The sequence below is a fragment of the Mobula birostris genome, chromosome 1 (genome assembly GCF_030028105.1).
Source record: "Mobula birostris isolate sMobBir1 chromosome 1, sMobBir1.hap1, whole genome shotgun sequence".
Taxonomy (NCBI): Eukaryota; Metazoa; Chordata; class Chondrichthyes; order Myliobatiformes; family Myliobatidae; genus Mobula; species Mobula birostris.
The window spans coordinates 35,625,784-35,647,490 of NC_092370.1; the positions used below are offsets into that span (position 1 = coordinate 35,625,784).

Genomic DNA, 21,707 nt, shown 5'->3' on the forward strand with positions numbered 1-21,707 from the left:
TTATTTTCATTTATGCCTCATACTTCCACTGTTGACAAACAAACTCCTCTGTTCTGTAAATGTAAACAATTAATATTAAGTTGTATTCTTGCTCACCACTCTCCTCCTCTCGCTAATCCACAACTTTTCCAGGTACTCCAATTCCTCCAGTCAAATGCATTGCTGGGTGCATCTCTCCGTGTTTCTGCAATCGTTCAATATTCCTCCTCCCACCATTTCCAGAATTTCACATTTTGCAACGCTGAACACTTGGTATAAGACCCTGCTCTTTGTCCCTAAGTTACTAATCACGTCCGCATGAATCTCAAACATTGCGCTGGAAATTCAAACCATAATTCCCGATCTCATCTTAAGTTCCTCTTTAAAGCCAAACAGTTACGTCCGGTGAACGATCTTATTATAAACAGAAGAGATTTCGCAGATGTTGGGGATCTTGAGCAACACACACACGATACTGGAGGAACCCAGCAAGTCAGGCAGCATCTATGGAGGTGAATAAACAGTCGACATTTCGGGCCGAGACACTTCATTCAAACTGGAAAGCAACGAGGCAGAAGCCAGAATAAAACGACGGGCGGGGAAAGAGTACAAGCCGATTGGTCTTACCTGTCACCTGCCTGTTTGTACTCCTCACCTTATCACCTGCCGGCTTGTACTCCTTCCACCCGTCACCTTTTTTTTATTCCGGTTTCTGTCCCCTTCCTTTTCAATCCTGATGAAGGATTTCGGCCAGAAACGTCGACTGTTTATTTCCCTCCAATTACCTTATTATGCTGGCTTTTAGATCGTAAATATTATAATGTGTTAATATTTGCAAACCTATAAGTTTGTACATTGTTGTACATTGGTCTTAAAAAAAAGCACGGACGGTCTTTGCTCCCAAAGACAAGGCAGATTTAAATTGCACATGTGTGATAAACAAAGCTCCCATTCTATGTAAATCTCTTTACGGCCTTAACCCCTCCTTATCGGCGTAACCTTCTTCAAGACTACAGCACTCGCTTCTGCACTCCGCTCCTCTGCTTTCAGCTCCTTGAGCTTCTACTTTCATTTCCTTCCACAACTGGCAGCAGCCCAGCCTCCGAACTCGACAGTGCCCTCCCCAAACTTAACCATCACATCTGTAAAACCCAGCTGCTTGAATGGGCTTTGTCATCGCATTTGATATTTCCCTCTCTGGCTGCTCGGCAATTCACCAAAAAGGCAAGATTCGTTTTGGTATCCTTAAGTGCTGCTGAACGTTATAAACTATAAATTGACACCGGCAAGACCCTCATCTCCCGATCCCACCAAGAAATTCCAAAGCTGCGACGATGAAGTCCACGTTTCCAACCCGCCCACGTTAGCCGTGAATCTCTCACTAGCTTGGGAGACTTTTAGTTTTGCAAAGATCGACTTCGAGAAAGAGTAACAGGTCAGTTTTGTGGCGTGCCGGGGTGGAAGACAAAACAATTAAAAGAGATTTAATTCTGCCAGTCTCGGCTCCAGGCTACGCGGACCGTGAGCCGATGGGCATGCCGCCCGGCTGCGGGGCTGGTAGCCCCAGGCGGCTAGGTGAACGGCGCCGAGACGGTGACTGGTTTCGGGGGCCGCGGCGGCAGCAGCGTATGTCGCTCTCGGGCTCGGCTGGGCCGGGCCGGGCTGGGCTGGGCTGGGCCGGGCTGGGCTGGGCCGGGCCGGGCCGGGCTGGGCTGGGCTGGGCTGAGCCGGGCCGGGCCCACCTCCCCACTCTCCGTCCGTCCCTCCCCCTCCGCTCGCCTCCCTTGATTGTGGGCGGTTGCCATTTAAATACACAAGGAGCAACATGGCGGACAGCTCGGAGAGGCCGTCTTCAGAAGCGAAGGTCAGGCTGGTGAATCGTTGCCCCTGGTGACCCTCCCCTCCCGTCCCGCCGAGCCGGTGAGTAAGCTGCCCCCTTGCTCCTCCGGACACCGACTGCCCGCCTCGCTTGCTGCTCTTTTTTGGCGGCTCACCCTGGAGCCGAGGCGGCGGCGTGGTTTCTGCTGGGACGGGTCGGGGAGGCTGATCCTCTTGTGTTGCCCGGTGCTGCCGCCGCCGCCTGCGTGCGAGAGCCGGGGGAATCTGGCAGCCCGCTGTGCCGGGCGTCCGCTCCCCGACTCGGCTGCTCGCAACTTCGCCGAAGCCACCAAGTACGTGTGTGTGTGTGTTTGTTCATGGCAGTGCCGGAGCTGCAGTGTTACTCTGGGGTATTTTGGTGGTGGCTGGGGCGGGCCTTGCCCGCAGCCGCCTCCGCCTCCGAAAGGCGCCGCTTTCTTTAATTGCGTTTACTATTTCTCCAAAATGCGAGCTTTGCCTTCGTTTCTCCACCTAACTTGAACGGAAACACCCTTGATTGATAGGGAGATTGACCTATGGGAGAGTTTGGAGGGCATTGGCCTGTCGAGAATCCCAGTCGTGAGAGCCAATAGGCGGTGGCGGCTCTCGGGAGAGGGGCGGGGTTAACGCTTGAGGTTAGGTTGCGCCGCAGTTCGCGGAGCGGCTCACCAACTGTAAGGATAAACATCACAAACGTGTCGCAGTGCGCACGCGCGGATTGATTCCCGCGGCGTCTCTCGGGAATTGTAGTGTTGTTTGTGGGCTCTTTCCGGCGGCCGCGGTGGCTGGGAGCGAGTTGGTGAACTACAGCTCCCCGTAGGTGTGGAGTGGACGGGTTGCTCTGCCCCCTCCCCCACTGGCAGCGGCGAGTCCGGGGCTTCCCCCGAGAGAGGACGCTGACTGAAGGAAGGCCGGCGGCAACTCCTTGGCTGCTCCTTCCAAGGTGCCACCAGCACAATTGTGCAATTCCATTGAATTGCACAAAGCGGAGTAACCTCCTTTTCCAAATGCATATCAGGCACCATTCTTACTTTCTGTTAGGGCTATTTGTAGGATTAATTTTGCGTTCGAGTTAAATTCTCGCCATAACGTTCAGAAACAAGAAGTTGAGCAGTCGTGGAAGCGGAGGACTTTTAATGCTCCGTGATTGGAAACCATTGCCTTTTTCTTTTTCAGTGCGTATTTCGCATTCTGGAGAATTTGATATTTTCAGCTGTTGGATAAAAACAAACTATCAAAAGTTCTGACTTGCTATTTCCGTTACTGTTTAGAAATGTACGTATTTAGCTACAGAACTGATTTTGTTCCCTGAATGATAATTTTTTTTTTTACCACGTATGACAGTGACTTTTCCTGAACTTCATGGACACCAGGGACTATATTGACTTTGCCAATCAACTTTCCAGCTCTTAGCTTCATCCCTCCCCCTCCCCTTCCACATCTCTTACTATCTCTTTTTTCAGTTAGTCCTGAGGAAGGGTCTCGGCCCGAAATGTTGACTGTACTTCTTCCTATAGATGTTGCCTGGCCTGCTGTGTTCAATTAGCACATTTTGTGTGTGTTGCGTGACTATAGATGATGGATTCTCGAGGAACATGGTGGGGAGGGGGTGTGGAATTGTCAATGTTTTGAGTCGAATTCCTGCAGCAGGACTAAAAGCAGAGAGCCAAGATTTGTTGTAAAGCATAGAGGGTGAAATAGAGACTGGTATATGATTGGTGAACTGTGGAGAGGTGATAGATCACGGGCAGATGGATCCAAAGGGAGGGCGAAATTGGAGACCGTTGCTGGAGGATGATAGTCTGTCCCTGAATAACAAGGGGTTTCTGTTTTCATGGATGTCCGTAATTTGAATTTGGCCATAAATAGAAATTCACGGGAACGTGTAATTTGTGGTAATCATTCATCCAATGTAATGAATGTCATAAGAACTGAAAAGAAAGAACACTTGTATTAAAGTGGAGAGAGAAGGGAAGCTAGTTCTGGCATTGGTTAAGGCTTCTGAATTTAGTAATGTGAGGAGAGATCATTCATATGTAGGATGTGTCCAGAAATAGGTAGTTTATAATCCATGGATAGCCTGTAAACAGAAACATAAAGGCTGTAAGAAATGTGTTAATAGGAACAATTGGGGGACAGGTGAAGGGCAGGCAAAACTGGATGGGGATAGGGATTTGGTGGATGAAATGGGTGGTTAGACTGGGAGGAAAAGGGATTGAAATACATAATGAGGGCTGGAAGGGGACAAAAACAAGGAGGCCTGAGAGAGAAGGGGAAGACATAAGAGCTTATGGTTCCCTGAAATTGAAAAATTCGATGCTTCTGTTGTGCTGTTGGCAACCCAGGGGGAATATGAGGGGTCATTTGAGTCCTGACGAAGGGTTTTGGCTGGAAACGTTGACTGTACCTCTTCCTAGAGATGCTGCCTGGCCTGCTGTGTTCACCAGCAACTTTGATGTGGGTGGTCATTTTTCTAATTTACATTTGGTCTCACTCTGGCTGTGGAGAAGGCTGTGAACAGATTTGTGTGGGAATGGAAATTGAAGTAACAATCGGGATTCAGGATGGCCAAATTGGTCGTTTTGTATGTATTTCGTCTTGATGTAGAGGATGCCACATCAGGAACACTGAACTCGGTGGGCAGTTGAAAGACGTGTTTATAAATGTGTGTCACCTGGAAGGACTGGATTGTAGTGAAGGGGGAGATATGAGAACAAGGGTTAGATATCCCATGGTTGCAGGAGAAAGTACCAATGGGCTGGGGAAGGCAGAAAGGAGTGGGGAGAATTTGTGGCTAGTGGTGTGATCTTCTTGCAGCTGGCGGAAATGATGAAGGCCAATGTGCCAGATGTAGAGGCTAGGAGCTTCTACATCTGGCACATTAAAGATGAGGATGATTTTGTATGGGGAGTGGTAGGATGCGAGCAAAAGTTTGACAAACAGAAATGTCAGAGAGGGCTGCATCAGCCACAGTCCAAGGGAAGTTATGATCCCTGTAAAATGGCATTTCAGATGTCCTGGAATGGAAGGCCTTTTCTTGAGAGCAGATGTGGAGACAGGAAAAACTGGAAGAAAAGGATGGCATTTGTAGCAGCCCAGCTAAATGACTGCTGTGTGTTTTGAAGAGGGTACATGTTGTTGTCTCTGTGTAAGTAATGAATATTTAGAGTGGTGAATGGGGTACCAATTGAGCAAGCTGTTTTGTCCTGGATCGTGTTGAGTTCCTTGACAATTGTTGAAAGTCCACTTATCGGACAAGTGCTGAATACTTCATTGTGAGACATGCAGCCTCAGAACTGGTCTTGCAGCCACTGTTGATCCAGCTGAGCTTCTGCTCAATGGTGAATCCCAGACCGATGATGACATGGGGACTTGTGGATGCTGATGTCGCTGAATATCAAGGCTAGCTGGTAACGTGTTCTCTGCTTGGTGACAATCATTCTTGGTATTTCCCTGGCGTGAATGTTACTTGCCACTCATCAGATGTATAAAGATCTGGGCTGTTTCGTTTGAGGAGATTCAGTTGGAACTGAATGCTTGGCAAGCAACAAGCAGACATACTTTAGATGAAAGGAAGGTAATTGAAGATGGCTGCCTGATTAATGTACTGAGGGACTCCTGCTGATATGTCCTGGATTAGGAACGATTGATCTTTAACCCCACCTTTGTGCAGTATATCACTTTTAAAGCATTGGAGTGCTTTCCCTTTGAAACCTTCCTTGCCTCCCATTTTGCCGGAGTTCCTTGTTGCCTTAATGTCAAGTGCGATCACTCATGAATTTAGGTCTTATGTTCCTGTTTGCTCCCAGACTGATTGGTTGGTCTGAATCTAATGGTTTTGGTTAAACCCAAATTGAGCATCTCTGTTTTAATCAGCTGAATTGAGCTTGTACTTGTATATTTCAAGACCTATCAAATTTGTATGTCAGTTTCTTTTTCTTTTTGTGCGGTGGAGGGGGCGAGGTTGATGTCTGTCTTTCAACTACAAGTATGGTTTTCTGTATTTTATGACTATCTGGAGAAGACAAGTTTCAGAGTTGTATTCTGCATACATACTTTGATAGTAAAATGAACATTTGAAGTTCTATCAACCGTGTTGAGATAAGAGAAGGACAACTTAACTGCTGTGAATTCATGTATGGTTGTTGTTGTCATGACCTACACTGAGGGATTACAGTACTTGGAGAACTCAGTCAACTAACCAGCACATCATAGGGATGTGGGAGCAAGCCAGAGCACCAGCAGGAAACCTGGCTGGTGTTGGCAAGAATACGTGGACTCTACAGTGTCAGGATCAAATCTGGGTCTCCGGAAGCAACGCCAACTGCACTACCATTTTCCTGCTCTTAAGAAGCAGGATCTTCGAGGCATATGATATGGCAAAGACAAACTTGCTATCTGATTTTAATTATACATTTCTGCAATTTGTTTATTTTTTTGCCGCCTGTGACTTTGAGCTTTAGAACTCCATTTATAAACTCCTCTTTAAGTACTTTGTGACTTTATATTCAGTTTCATTTGTAATCCATTTTTTAATTGCAGACCATGTCATCCAGAATGAACTTGTATTGGCTTTCTTTCTGGCAATAAATGATGCCTGTCCAAATATCTGGTTATTTGGAAATCGGTTTGCACACAATTCTTCAGCAAATATAAACTTAGGCAATTTTCCCTATAATCACGAGGTTGATGTCTGTAACTTGAGTGCTCATTTCTTGCTTTTATGTGTGAGGCTCCAGCAGAGTGGGATATTACTCTGATTCAATATAAATGAGTTGCACTCCCCCCTGGCCATTCCAAAACCTTGTCATAATCTAAAGCTGTTTAACTTTAGATTCGTTTCTGGTGTGCTTTCAAAAGACTTTGCAATTGTTTTTCTCTATCATTCTCTGCTTTCAACTTTGACATCTTTTCCCACCCTGTGACTTTATCCCTGGTAAGTGGTTTAATGCCACTTAGTGTCCTGTGTAGTTGTTTTTAAAAATTACCTCTTGTGTTGATGCATTTTGTGTGTTCAGAAAGTTGTACCTGACGGTGTTCTGTTAAGTTACTGTCTGATAGAATGATGTGCCAAACTCAAGGGCTGAAAGGCCCACTTCAGTATCTATTTTGCACCTTACAAAAGCATTTATGTCTCGGGAAGTAGTTTTTGCTGGCAATGCATTTATTCAGCAATTATAGTTGCCTTGAGAAAATATTTGAAATAAATAGCCACTTCAGAAGTTAGTTTGGAGTTAAAAGCTTGAATGGGTAAAAATAAACAGCACTGACCTATATAGATTCTGCACAGAAATTCATCAGGTTTGATTAATTATGCTCAACGTATTATTTTTTTAAAAAAATACATTGATTTGAGAATCCTTATACAGCTGGAACATTGAATGCATTTTCTGGAACAAAGGTCCAGGAGTTTGGATGACTAATCTGATTACATAACCAATGCAATACTATAGAATTCATTTCAAAATAGTTTCTATATTTTTCTCATTCACCTTTTTCACATCATAAGTTTCTGGGTGTTCCTGAGTTTCAATTTTCCTCTCTTAATTTTCTGTACATGTCAAAGCAATACTTTATATGGTAAGGCTTTTACTTTTTAATTCAGGCCATTTTGCCACATCAAGGGTAGTAGCTTGTGTGAAATGCCTTCAACTTTTCTTTTCTAAATCTTCATATTTTCAATCCATTTAATGTTTCATGCTCTTTGAGTCACCTCATATGAAGTTTGTTTTATGCCCCTATTAGAATTTCAGTAGTGATTCAATTGGATTGATGTGGCATTAATTGAAGGAATTTAATTTTAAGAGCTGTACTATTTAGGTCCTTTTTGAATTGCAATAAGTTAAATGTTCTTATAATTTCCACTTGAAATGCTATACTCTGGGTGAAACTGTACAGTGGATCTGTTGTGAAGGTCCTAGCAACGTGGCTTTGCACATTTGGCCCTGCAAGCTTTGCTTCTGCTTTCTCTACTTTTGCCTCATGAGTGAAATACCCATTTCTTTGGCTAATCCTTTCCAAATACTACCTCTTCGCCCACCCTTCCCATCGTTCAGGATGGGCAATAAATACTAAGCTTATTGGTGGTCTTGAGTACCACTTACTAATTAAAACAAATGCAGCGCCATAATGGAGCTTGTATACTTGAAACTGACTTATTGGTAAAATATATTATGTGATGAAGATGCAGTAATGTTTGCTCATTTCTTTTCCTAATTCTGCAGCTAAATGAATTATGAGTTGCATTCATGCTTGAACTCAAATTATATGGAGCTCTTCTGTATATAGATCTTTAATAGTTTGTTGTGATTAATTGTTGCTTTTTAATAGCGTGTTCCTTAGTCTTTCAGTGCAGATTTTTCTGCATGTTTTCCCCCTTAAAGTTATGTCATCACTGTTGCCTGCCATTTTACCATATTTATTTGAGGTTTCTGAGGCCAGGTGCAAAAACTAAAAGAATTCCCACTAACATAGTGGACACAGCTCCACCAATGCAAAACCAGTATGTTAAACTAATTTTAGTTCTGTTTGTTTGGATTTGGATGCATTTACAGGAGAAAATACAAGTTGGCTAATATTTACTCTACTATAGGCATTTGCCCAAAGGACTTGTGTATTTCTTGTATCTTTTTGGAATAATTCTTTATATTTTCATTTTTGAATGATATAAAATGACTTCATTTGAATTTATTTTATTGTTTCTTCTGGGATTTCCCAATTTCCCGGGTACTTTTGTATAAACCCTTGCTTTTAACTTTGATCGAAACATTGGTTTGCTGGGAATGGAATGTGGTTTTATCAAGTTTGCAAACTCTGTTAGAAAATGTATTTAAATTGAGCAGAACTAACTCAGATGTTTATCTTACGACTCCATAATATGGTGTAAAGTTCAGTAGTGAATCTGGGACTTATTGGGGGGGGGGGAGACAACACAGGTAACACAACAGTCACCTTAAACCATCAAGTCCAGAAAACTGCAAAGGTTAGCGACCAGCTCATTTGTTTAGTCATGTTGTTTTTAAAGTTGCATGTTATTTGTCAACTAGAGATAATTCTACCTCTTAACAGCAGTGGTAAGGGATCTTTTACTTTCTGTCAGGAAGACATTCAGCACTGCAGTTTAAAGTCCTGAAAATGGCACATGGAGCCGTAGAGCCTCCCTAGATTGACTTCTCAAGTCTAGGATTTGTGCTCTGGTCCTGATTAGCATTTGAACTCATCGTGAGAGTTGTATCATTTGGGGAGCATTTGTAGTGTGCAAGAACTGAAAATGTGACGAGATCTTTCTTGTATACCCTTCAGTCTGAAGTCAGTTGCAACATTTTTCATTGTTGAGATCAAATTCTCTATCTGATTTAATAGTCTTTTTGCTGTAGAATTTTCAACATTTAGAAAAATAGCTGATAATTCAATTTCTGATTTTTAAGTCATTCCCTACCAATTAAATGTCTGAAAGGCCATGCTACCTCTCTATTATTGATACAAGTTTATACTTTTTGTTTGAGCCAGATTTGCCTGTTCAGAAATAAATGACACAATTTCCTTTATTGATTATTTGAAAAAAAAAGGAAGGTAGTTTTAAAAGTTTTGCTCTGTGGATATTTCATTGGAAAGTGGAGATAAATGGAGTGATCAATTGTATCTAACTCATTAAATCATTGGCATACCCTTTAATTTAGTGTTAGTATTATCACTGCTTTACTTAGAGTTTTCATTGAAATATTATGCCTGGCCATGCATACTTTTACTGACATTGTTTATATCGTCGTGGCTATCCCTCGAGGTCGAAGATAATGATCTTCGTTCCGTACAGAGTGAAGATGCCTGTGCGTGTATTTGTTTAACGTGTGCTTGATGTTGCACTCCAAGAAGCACACGATACTTCAACTGATTCCAATGGCATGGAAACCACGATGATTGGAGTTGATGGATCTGTTGCCCCCTTCATCTACCTTCGCAGCCGTTGAGTTCGAAGTAACCTCGTCCGCCTGTTCCACCGTTGAGGCCTTGGTTGGATTGTTCTTTGTCAGGGACCTCACCCTCGACCTTACCACCATGGGTGACCCTACCAGGAGCATAGCTCCAGACGGCATTGCTCTTGGGATCTCAGGACCACACAAGCTTCTCTCGGAGAAGATTGTTTATATAATCATTGTTTACAAAACAAGCTCAATAAATCATAAAATAACAACTCTGTCACATGGCAGCCAAAACTGGAATGAACCCCACCACAATTTGAGTTCTTGTACAGTGGGTTCCCAACGTGGGGTCCACGGACGCCCTGCTTAATGTATTGCTCCATGGAGTTAAAAAGGTTGGGGAATTCCTGATGTGGAGGCTGTTTCAAGCTAGTACTGAATTATTGGAGATGCTGTCCTGTGCTTAAGTAAATCTGAGGTCCATGTAAAATGTATGCCACAGTAAAATAGTGTAGTGTCCCAATGTTGAAGTAGCATTTGTCTGCCAGGCGTTGCAAACTGTACAGCACAATTCTACATGGTGGGGGTAGGGAGTAAATAACCACTGAAGTTGTCTTTGAAATTAATTGGTCATTCATCTCAATCTGTAGAATTTTGTTGCATGTGTCTAAGAGTGATGCCTCAGAAATAAGCCATTGAGTCAAAGTATATGGGCATAGTTTGAAATCAGGAACATTGCTGGTTTTTTTTACAGTTCTTTATTCTATGAAATGTATCTGATGGGATGACTTTATTGTTAGTTGGTACTCTATCTGCCAGGAACTGACTGCTAAGGCATACATGGTCTTTTTTTGGACTGACTAAGTGGGTATATTGGAAGGAAGTTTGTGAATGGGCTTGGTTTCTTGCGTTGTGAAGGAGAGGGAAAAATAATCAGCAATCTTCCTCCTGATTGCCATCTGTCAGTATCTGTCCATATCTGTATTTGTTGATTGGATCAGCTACAATGGCTTTGTATTGCTGCATGTTTTTTTAAAAGCCTTTTCTGTCAAGACATGCGGGGAGTGTATAGCTGTTGAGTTTTGAAGTTCCACTTTATAAATAAGGCAAGAAAATAGTTGCGGAGGTAAGGGAACGAGAATAGAAGTTGCTTTGGATTGCAGCCCCTTGCGTTCAGAGAATTTATAGATGTTGTGCACTTCACGTGAAAGGTCTTTTTTTCTTGTCACTTAATTTTTTTGGTATTGTCGTGGTATGTTGTGAGTAATTGTGAATAAAATTCATTTCAGTTAATTAGAAATTAAAGGCTGGAGAAAAACAAGTTTGCCTGCATTCTTGCTTTTGACGTGTGTGCTAAACAGTTTCAGTGGGATTGTAATGTTCTGTGACTTGTTACTAAGATTGCTCACTACTGAAATTGTAATGGCCAGTCCAACTTGACTGCCAACTCGCTGGAATGTTACTTTGCTTAATGTAGCAAAGATTATGGATTCTGCTTGAAATATTTATATTGGGGTAGATATCGTTTTAATAATGAAGGGAGATGTTTGACAAACCTTCTTTGTCCACTTGGACTTAAATTCAAAAATATATGGCACCCGAGAGCCAGAATCGGGTTTAATATCACCAGCGTATGTTGTGAAATTTGTTGTAAAAACATTTTGGCACCGTAATTAAATGGCTTCTCTTCTCTGGGAAATTAGTTTTAGTTGGTCCTTTAATTACAAAGGGCCGCTCAGAAAATCATTGAATAGGAACCCCAGCTAATACTTATTTTTCCATAATTCCTCATCATTCCACCCCTCCACCCCCACCCCAGGTTCAGGTGTTGAAGCTTGTTGTACAGTCTTCTGTCATGCAGTGATATGCAGAATCAGCATGAGTCATGGACTTAAAATTAAATTGCAGATCAAATTGTAGCTCGCTGTGGTAGTGTTTTAATATGTCACGTCAGTTGAGCAGTTTATATGGTTTTACAGTGACTGTGGAGCTTTTATTATTTATGAATTTATTGAATTAGGGTTATTGTTTAATGTTTGGTAAGCAGAAGAAAGTATGGAAGTAATTCAACAATCTAATGTTTCCCTTTGGGGAATTGTACTTACTGAATTTGCTTTGTAGTTTGGATTCTTCAACCACTGTTCTTTCAGGTATGGCTTTCCACAGATGTAATAAAGTTACCTTTGTATTTCCTAATTTATATCATATAAAGCCTGTGAAGTACTTGGAGAAACCAAAGGTTAATTGAAGAAGTGTTTTTTTAAATGTATTTTTCCTCAGAAAATCAGCTAGCATTTTACACTAAATCGCCTTTCATTACTTTGTTCATTCTTGTGCTTTTCATAACATTGAACAATTTAGAATTTTCACCCTACAATTCATTTCAACAATTGCATCTCATGACCCAGCTTAGTTGTTTGCCATCCAGAGATATTCAAAAATTTTAAATAACTATAGGTAGTTTTTTTTAAATAGGAATGTATTAAAACAATTAGAAGCATTTCACTCTGTGCAAAGAAATGAAATGGAAATAATTAATATTGATACCCTCCCACAAGTGTTCCTCTGCTTTCATATGAATGAAGAAGCTTCTGCTGCACCAGATTTAACTAGACGCAAGTTCTACGAGGTAACTTCTCCATAGTGGTTGCTTGAAAAATTACATAAAATTCATGTTCTGCCCCTCGAGGCCAAAACAATAGAAGCAGAAGAAAGACAATCAATACCTCATGTCTGTTCTGACATTCAGTTAGATTATAGTAGAATTTACCTCTGCATCAGTTCTACCCTAACCTCAAATATCTTGGTTCTCCTAATACTGAGAAGTTGGTCAATGTACTTGGTGACTAAGCCTCACAGCCCTGTTTCAGTAAAGAATTTCAAGTATTCAGTACCCTACAGTGTATTAAAGAAATTTCTTCTCCTCTGTCTGAATGATTGACATTGTTGACCTCTTTGTACATTGTCTTCTGCAAGTATATTCTTGTGTAAGGAGATCAGATCTATAAACAACATTTGAAAGTGCAGTCTTGCTAAGATTCTATAATAATTGCAGTAAGGTATATTTACTTTTTGTACAAAAATCCTCTTGCAGTACAGACCAACCTAATTTATGTCTCCAAATGTCTCTGTGCCTCAGTTTTAAATTTCAGTTACTTTCTTTGGAAGACTATCCAGCTCCCTTTAAACCAGGGGTTCCCAACCTTTCTTATGCCATGGGCCAATAAATACCATTAATCAAGGTATCCATGGACCCCAGGTTGGGAACCCCTGCAATAAACACTTAACACCTTTCTGTCTCTTGCTACTTTTTAAGGAATTTTTTTTCCCTCTCTCTGTCAAAGTAGTTCCTCACTAATCACGACTTCCGAATCTGAAAATGGTTCATTCCCATTGTAAGCACAAGGTAGAATTAATATTCATTTCTATAACTTCCAGTAATTTCTCCCCTACCCCCTTCTTTCTTTTCTTTCCCCACTCTGGTTACCCTCTTACCCCTTCACTTCTCGCTGTCCATCACCTTCTTCCGGCTCCTCCTCCATCCCTTTCTTCCATTATCTTCTATTAGATTCCTCCTTCAGCCCTTTACCTCTTCCATCTATCCTCTCCCTGCTTCTTACTTCATCTCCACACCCACCCACCTTCCCCTCACCTGGTTTCACCTATCACCTGCCAGCTTGTTACCCCGCCTTCCCCTCCTCATTATTCTGGCTTTTGTCCCCTACCTTTTCAGTCCCAATGAAGGGTCCCGGCCAAAAATGTGGACAGTTTATTCCCCTGACCTGCTGAGTTTCTCCAGGTTTTTGTGTGTTGCCCATTCCTGTTGCTTTCTCCCTGCTAATCAATGCTCAGTTTGTGGCTGTATTCAACTCTCAATCTCATGTAATTTAATTTTGTGTCATCTTACATTTATATAGGCAACGTCTGCTGGTTCTCCGTTATCTGTTCTGCCAGTTGTATCCTTAATTTTTTTTTAACAGATTTGTTGAATATTATTTCCATTTCATGAACCCACGTTGACTCTGACCAGTATTCCTTCCAGCAAGTTCAGGACTTTTGTGGCGGAATCCTGTACCTGGTGGCATTTATATGGGTAAAATACCAGCAATTCCATATGGATCTGCAAGTATTTTCCTGTGCAGTTGGCTTATGGTTTACTGTTGCTAGTAGAGTGAACATACACTGTCTAGAATATCTGTTCTGATTGACCAAAATTCAGTTTACCAGAGATCTTAACATAAATTTTGTTCATTGCTTCAGTGAATGATACAAAAACACAGTAGACATCTTCAGACTCATCACCAATCAGCAGAACAGATCTTCTGGTGGTAATAGAGCTATATTGCTGTCTGAGCTAATTTCAGAATCAGGTTTATCATCACTGATGTATGTCATGAAAATAGTTTTTTTTACAGTACAGTGCAGGACATAAACTAATTACCAAAATTTACAAAGTAAATAGTGCAAAAGGGGAATAATGAGGTAGTGTTCATGAGTTTATTGACCATTGAGAAATCTGATGACAAGAGGGGAAGAAGCTGTTCTGAAACACTGAGTGTGGATCTTCAGGTTTTCTTTTCTCCTCCCTGATGGTCGATTCATGAAAAGGCATGTCCTGAATGGTGAAGGCCTTTAATGATGGATACTACCTCCTTGAGGTGCCTCCTGAAGATGTCCCAAATGGTAGGGAGTGTTGGTCCGTGATCGAGTTTACAATTATCTGTGGTCTCGTGCATTGGAGGCTCCATACCAGATTTAACCAGTCAGAATGCTCTCCACTATACGGCTATAGAAATTTACAAGAGTTTTTGGAGACATATCAATTATCCTCAAACTGCTAATAAAGTGGAGTGGCTAGTGTGATGCCTCTTGATTCAATCAATGTGTTGGGCACAGGATAGGTCCTCTCAGATGTTTGTACCTAGGGACGAAGCTGACTCCTCTGAGGACTGGGGTGTATTCTCCTAAAGCCTACGATCAATTCCTTGGTCTTGCCATTGATTATGAAGTTGTTGCAACACCACTCAATCAACTGATCTGTCTCACTCCTGTAGGCAATTGAGTTTTTTGGTGTTTTAGGTATTTCCCGACATAGTCACTTGCATAGAAGTGCACAATTACCTGGAATTTGTTAACAATCCATCTTGACATGTCAATTGAAATATTGAGAGGATTCTAAATGCTTAATTGGGACCCAGTTTCTGTTCTGCTCTCCCCCTGCACACGACCTAATTCAGACCAGCCTATTATTGTTCTAAAGTGATTCTTCATTTGGGACGATATAACATTGTGAAATGATTATGTAGACTGGCACTGTCCCAAGAAACATGATTAGCAGAAAATACTAGAGGTATTTAGCAGAAATGACAAACAGAGATGCTTCATATATGAGAATTTTTTTTCATAATGCTCTTGGTCACCTGTTGACCTATGTATTTGCTCCCTTATGGCTGTAGTGTATAACACTGACGGAAGGTACTGCAGTGATCTCTATGGCACCTCTCAAACCAAAGCTGTCACCAAAGGCAGCAAACTCATTGGAGCCCTGGTTGCAAGTTCCCCTCAAAGTTGCACACCTGAAAATATAAAACTGCGTCTAAATCCTCTCTATCTGTCAGTGCTGGAAGTACTTATGCCAGTTCAAGAAGATTGGCACCTTGTTGTAGACAATTAGAGATGGCATAAACACCAAGTTTAGATGTCATGGCCAAGAAAGCTCACCAATGCCTCTACTTCCTCAAGAAGCTAAAGAAGTTTCGCATGTCCCCATCGACCCTTACCAATTTTTTATCAATCTCATGATTTTTATTGCTTATTTATTATTACTATTTTCTTTGTTTTCCTCCTTTTTGTATTTGCACATTGGTTGTTCATCCTGAAGGGTGTGTCTTTCATTGATTCTATTGGGTTTCTTGTATTTACTCTGATTGCCCGCAAGAATACGAATCTCAGGGTTGTATATGGTGACATGTATGTACATTGGTAATAAATTTACTTTGAACTTTGATAAAATGATGGACAATGAAACCAATTATGAAGCTTCTGATTACAACCAGCTCAACTAACGCAATACAGAACAGAACATTAAACTATATTTTCCTTGACTGCCTATTCCTCTCCACGGATGCTACCTGACCTGTCAAGTTCTTCCAGTATTTTGTGTGTGTTGCACTTGTAACTTGCTTTGTACTATTTGTCTTTGCAAGTTTTCTGAAGACATGGTGCAAATATGAAACAATGTGTCCTGAAAGATAAGTAATTATAGGAGCTACGAAGAATTTGAATGGACAGTCATCTTGAATTTAACAGTGAAAATGAAGATATGGAGGATGCGATCGTTGAAAGCATTGTTTGAAGGCCATTATATGCCCTAATTTTGTTCATTAAAGGTAATCAAAAGAACACGGCTGCTTGTTGGCTGTTGGTCGTATTGGATGATAACAGTGAACCTGGGCAGGAGAGTTTTTAAAGTGGAAAATCTTGTTGGACTGGGATAGTTCCACTGTCTCAACCTCGGAAGTGTGGGTTCAGTGGTATGAGTAGTTGCCACAAACCGGTGTCTTCTGTGCTTGCGGTGGGTGACCATGACTACTTCTGTGTCTTTGTCATGCCCTTTGTTCTCCACGAAGTGTTGCAGAACCGCCTTCCTAGCTATTGGATCTCACTGTTGCTGTCATCCGCACAGTCTGCCGGAGTTGACTGCACGTGCGAGTTGAGGCGTGTCCCTATTTCAACAGGATATGAGGCCCACCGGTTACCCTAATCTGCTTTAGCCCTTCTGTTGAAGTGGTGTACTAGGGTGTGGTTGCTGTGCTGTGACATGCAGACAGCTATTTGGAGCCACAGGTGAGAGCTGAGTGCCTGGTGTGGACCAAAGGTGAGTGAACTGCCCCAGAAAGGACACAAGCCCCCTACATCAGAGGTGGTACCCCTCCCTGGACACCCCATACACAGCCACATACACTGGATGGATTCCTCTGTCAATAACTTTTAAGAACTAATACAGTTTTATAGTACTGTAGTACCATTGGTGTGTTCTAGTTTGTTCTGTATTTCATTTAAGTACAGGTCGACCTTCACTAATCCGGCACCATTGGGACCTGAGGAGTGCCGGATTAGTGAAAATGCCAAATTACAGAAGGATCACATTAAGCATAATCAGTGCTGGATTATTGAAGGAACCGGATTACAGGTAGTCAGATTAGTGAAGGCCGACTGTACATAATTTGTTACTTATTTAAATGGTAGTTGACCTTTTTTATATAGCTTTTTAACTATTTCCATGAAACTTCGGCTAATTGGAGCGGCTGCTTAATTGGGCCAAAATGTACTGGTGCGGATATGTCCCAGTTAACTAGAATCCATTGTGTACTTTGTCTTCTGTGTCAATAGAACACGTAGAAAGAGCAAAACCTGGTAAGAAATCATTGAGTTTGATGCACCACAAAATCTGTATTTCATGGCTAAAGCAGAACCAGATGAACAAAGAGTCACCAAGTTGCAATAGCGAGTGCAAATGCACAATGTCTTTTCTAATTATACAGCACCAATTCTTTCTTTATGCTGAAGTGCAACTGCCATCACTCTGGACATGTACTCTTCTCATTGTTACCATCAGGAAGGAGGTACAGACGCCTGAAGGCATACACTCTGATTCAGGAATAACTTCTTCCCCTCTGTCATAGGATTCCTAAATGGACATTGAACCCTTGGACACTACCTCACTTTTTTTATTATTTCTGTTTTTGCACTGTATTTGATTCAATGCAATTTATTTATTTTTTTTTCTATATGATCATGTATTGCATTGTACTGCAGCTGCTAAGTTAACAGATTTCACTACGTGTGTCGGTGATATTAAACCTGAGTCAGATTGTGTAACCTACCTTTCGGGAATGGGAACTCGGGTGGGCACAGAAATGCCTGCATACATTTGATGTCAGCAGGTGGTGAGAGACAATACTCCATCAGTGTTTTAAAAGTATATCCATGAAATTAACTCTTCTGGTAGATTTATCAATCTGATTGTAAACAGTTGTAAACATAACGTTAAATTAGTAGTATAGCAGAAATAATAGGATTAAATAGACAAAGTCTTGATGGACAAAACGTTTACCTCATCGCCGATCAAATATACCCACAGAGTTTTTAATATAATTAAAATTCCTGATTTTTTTTCCCTAAATGCTACATTAGGAAAATAGTCAATGAACTTTCCATACCATCTGTTGTTTCATCAAGGCCTCAATCAAAGTAACAGCTAATTCAGTTCTTACAGCTCACAGCTGTGGAATCTAGCGGCTACTGTGTACCGATTAGTGCAGTTAACACTTCATCGCATCTACCACTTCATTGTGTTGTGCATCGTAAAGTGGCTACATTGTAGCAAACAGACAATTAACCTGTTCAAAAAAATCATCCCTGCATTTTTCTATCTGTGCAGTAAACCCCTGAGTTCAGATACTGTTCACAGTAGCGAATGATTGTGAAGAGGAGGTGGTTTCTTTCAGCATGCTGACTGAAGCTACCTGCAGGACTGCTGTCTCTTCCATGTATATAACTCCTCTCTAACTCCTTTTCCAGCTTAGTCATCACCACAGCATTGGATGCTATTTTCTTTCATTTAAGGAGATTTTTTTTGTAAATCACTGCTGTGGGATTTGATTGGTATACTCATGTGCTGCAGTTTGTGATTGGATCTCTGCTTTCTCCCTAGAGCAAGTTTATGAGCTTGTCTGGGCAGCAGAGAGGCTCAAAGTGGAGATTATGCACAACGAATATTTGAAAAAACTTCACTTTATTGAAATGTCCGGTTAGAAGATTATTTTGCACCAGCAATTGTAAGGAATTGAATGCCCTCATATGCAAGCATTCACACCTTTCTAGTTGCTTCAACAAATTAACATTTGCAGACTAATGAATCTCTCTATTATTTGGAATGAAACTGACAACTGTATAGTTAAAATTTGAAGAAAGTACCTCAATAAAATAACCAGTGTGGTGACAATTGGAGGTGGAAATTGCAGGTCTTTGGACTGTCTCACTCTGGTGAGAGTCAATGGATCATGTTATTTGAGATTGTGATAGATTGCTGCCCAAAGCATTAGCTGAAAGTTGGCTAACCAGTTCTACATTTTATGTAAGATCCGTTTAGGCTTGGCCAGTTTTTTTTTGTTGTTTGAAGGATGAGACATGTGAAAGATTTAAGTTGTTAATCCTATCTGTAGGGTTCTAGCTAATGGATACATTACGTTCAGTAAGCTTTGTGCCAGACTACCAAGAAAACACAGTTCATTTGTGGTACCTGTAATTTGAAATATTTTAGAATACAAAATTCTGTATTTTTGTTAAAGTGCTTTTATAAGTGAAGTGTAAAACACACTGACCTACCAAAGCAGCTGGGGGTGAAGGGAAATATTAAAAGTGTTGATAAGGAGTTGGGCTGGTAACTTGAACTTCCAAACCCAGGTCCCAGAAAATGACGACTTTTGGTCAGGAAAATTGTGCTTGAGAAAGATTGTGCTTGGGTAGATTGAGGTCATGGAGCTATGTAAGGAAAGTGACATTCAAGTATGAGAGCGAAGGACAAGGTATGAATCTGATAAATTGTAATTCCAGGGAAGTTGAAGTACAGGGACCAGCAAGGAGAGACCTGAAACACCTGAATTTCAGCTGCAGAGACAGGTAATGTGACAAAGGCTGAGGTATTGAAAGTTTATGGGGAATTTGAAGTACCAGCTTGTGCACTGATCCGAATGCCAAAGGGAAAAGTTAGATAATGTACAAATCTTGTTTATGTGACATCATCAATAGGGATACAATGGTATATCTGGTCTTTTCCAATGCAGTAAAAGACTCTTAGACACTCTAGTGGACATTGGTCTCCTGTTGTCTCGCCTGCTGACTTCATTTTGTTAATAGATTGTCCCTTGACTGTGGGGATTTAACAAAAGCTCAGGATAACCGAACTGGTCTTTTTCAAAAGGAAGTACTCTCATAGAGTCATTGAAAGCTACAGCATAGAAAAAGGCCCTTTGGCTTGTGCCAAACCATTTAAGCTGCCTAGTCCTGTCGACTTGCCCCTGAACCATAGCCGTCCATACCCATCCCATCCATGTACTTATCCAAATTTCTCTTAAGCATTGAAATCTCCAGTTAATTGGGCCATTGGTTAGTCTGGGCAGCCACTTATTTGAGACAACTAATAAAGAACAAAATCTAAATCAGATTATTTGGAGTACTGTGCTGCCTAATTGGGGCAGGAGACTGTTGCTGAACAGTTTTAGTAGCGTCGTTTGTGTGCACTTGTTTGGACACTACACCGTGCTCGGAGTGAACAGCTTTTAAATAGCAACAGCTTCATGTGTTGGTGTTCAACAAGCAGCGATACTTTCTGTCACTGATAGTAGAAGTAAACAGTAAGACGATTTAGAATTGTTCTGCTCACTGTGGTTTTAAGCATTCGGGCTCAGAGGTGCCAGAAGCAGCCAGGAGTGAAAATGAAACTATTTCAAGACAAATCAAGTCACTTTTTATTGTCATTTCAACCATAACTGCTGGTAAAGAACATAGTAAAAATGAGACAACGTCTTCCAGGACCACGGTGCTACATGAAACAATACAAAAACTACACTGAACTATGTAAGAAAAAACACAAAAACTACACTTGACTACAGACCTATCCAGGACTGCATAAAGTGCACAAAACAGTGCAGGCACTACAATAAATAAGGCACAGTAGAGGTTATAGTAGGTTGGTTTCAAGCCAGGCTCTGGGTATTGAGGAGTCTGATGGCTTGGGAGAAGAAACTGTTACATAGTCTGGTCACTACTACAAGTTAGGAACTATGAGGGATTTGAAGGTGTCGACAGTCGCCTTGAATGGTTATTCAAGATGTTATAATGAAAATGAAGATTTGGAGGATGCATGGAAAATTTGGAGGAAAATATTGTATGAAGCAGTCCATGATCCGCACTAGGCTTATGCGCTGATTTTGTTCATTTACAGTCAATCAAAAGAACAGTGCAGCATACACTGGATTCCTTTAATTATTAGGAACTAATACAGTTTTCCTGGAGTAGGTGCTCTAATCGTCTTTGTCTTTTTAACTATTTCCATGAAACTTCGGCTGGGGTAAAACGTACTGGTTCTGATGTGTCCGAATTAATTGGAATCCACTGCAATCCTCATTGGGAGAAATTCAGTTAGCTTGCTAATACCTAGAATAAGGATTGTACTCAATTCTTTAGAATGTGCTGCCTTTATTTGTATGAACTGACAAAATGAACAGAAATACAAAAAATGAAGTTTATTTAAAGTTTACATTTAATTTATTAAGTTACAATCTGAACTTGACCTGCCCTGTACTTGTAGAGTATAATTGTGATTTAGGTCAGTTCAGGAGTGAAATTTGTTGACAAGTCTTATCATTCTTAGTACAGTTTATGGCTGTCTTATGTTGTTGGACTATGCAAATAGTGCAGCCGGTTTACGTTATCAATCTACGATGTGGTTTCTGTTCAGTCCAAATGATTCAGATTTTTCACAACTGTTTATTTCTTGGAAAATTAGATGTCCAATTTAATTCCATTCAGCTTCCTATGTCTGAGCATAATTTTCTTTTGTCCAAGCTGCTTTAGGCTTAAATCACAACCCACAGTTGTTTCACTTGAAATTTGCAAGGATTCTGAAATTTAATTTAAGGGTGTCAGCCTGAAATGTCTACTGTTTACTCTTTTCCATAGATACCGTCTGGCCGGTTGAGTTCCTCCAGCATTTTGTGTGTGGCTGAAATTTAATGTTGCTGTGAATTTTCCAAGAATTTTGAAGTCATTAAATCTTTGCTGAAGTATTTTCTTTTTGTATCATTGCATGTTTCTTTCTGCAAGTTTCTTGTGTACCTGAGCTTGCATGTATGAATGTGAGAAGAGACTAAATCATGTCAAAATTGG

At 41.1% G+C, this 21,707-nt stretch overlaps 1 protein-coding gene across 8 annotated transcripts in view; it reads left to right on the forward strand.

Moving 5' to 3' along the window:
- The first annotated feature begins 1,087 nt into the window (after positions 1-1,087).
- Positions 1,088-21,707, forward strand: part of ncoa2 (nuclear receptor coactivator 2) — a 346,138-nt gene continuing 325,518 nt past the window's right edge. For 6 of the 8 annotated variants that reach the window (XM_072253913.1, XM_072253869.1, XM_072253943.1 and 3 more), the window contains exon 1: positions 1,789-1,899. The gene's annotated coding sequence lies outside the window, so the exon portion shown is untranslated. Of the gene's footprint in view, positions 1,415-1,788; positions 1,900-1,965; positions 2,151-21,707 lie in introns of those variants that run through there. The other 2 variants (XM_072253878.1, XM_072253883.1) reach the window with 2 other exon arrangements.